Source organism: Punctularia strigosozonata, assembly GCF_000264995.1.
Source record: "Punctularia strigosozonata HHB-11173 SS5 unplaced genomic scaffold PUNSTscaffold_6, whole genome shotgun sequence".
In the NCBI taxonomy this organism is placed as follows: Eukaryota; Fungi; Basidiomycota; class Agaricomycetes; order Corticiales; family Punctulariaceae; genus Punctularia; species Punctularia strigosozonata.
Genome location: NW_006767438.1, coordinates 1,788,798 through 1,789,649, shown reverse-complemented (window position 1 = coordinate 1,789,649; position 852 = coordinate 1,788,798).

Here is an 852-nt window from a genome sequence, read left to right as displayed (position 1 = left end):
GGGATACGATGTACATGCCCAAAGGCGGCCTCATATGTTGTACAAAGGATGGATGGTACAGTACTAAGTGCACGTGGAAAGTTTAAAGAAGAATGGGGATGGGTTGAGGCGTCGATGAGGGGGAATGTGTGGAAATGAGGTCAAAAACAGAGATAGAAGAACAAGGACCGAAAATGAGATGAAAGGAAAGCAGATATAGCTTATGTATCATCAGAGTCGGCATATAAGACCGTATATTCGAAGATCTTACGGTGGGAGAACGAGAGACAGAGTGAAAAGGGGGTGGGGAGGCACAATCTTCGAATTATCTCTTGATCGGCGACGTGAACTTCGGATATGATCTCAGAATTAAATTCGTCATGGAAATCGGGTTCTATAGAAGCCTAAGATTATGGAAAAAGGTGGGAAACTCGTTGAGTAATGGAGAGGGGAGGGTGAGGAAGAGAGGGAGGGGGCGTTCTACAACGGCTGGACATCACGTCAGGCGCTCGTAGGATTATGTTTAAGACCGCTGGAGGGTACCAGATATAAAAACCGAGAGGGGGTTGATAGGGAGGATGTGCCGGGGTGAACATGGGGACAGGGAGGGGGAAGAGTGTGGCACAGGGGCATGTACAGCGACGAATAGTGACAGAAAACATACATAGAACATACCTTAGCATCCTCCAATCATATTACAGCAGCTTTGATGAGGTATAGCACGATATACGTGGCAGTATGCACAGTTGATTGTGCTGGGCCAAAAACGTCGAAAAACCGGTCATCAAGAGTTAACGAAGAGCGCCAGCGGATCCACCAAGATGTCATAAGAAAGCCAGTAATCGTAGCAGTCTATAGAGCCAGTGAATATGA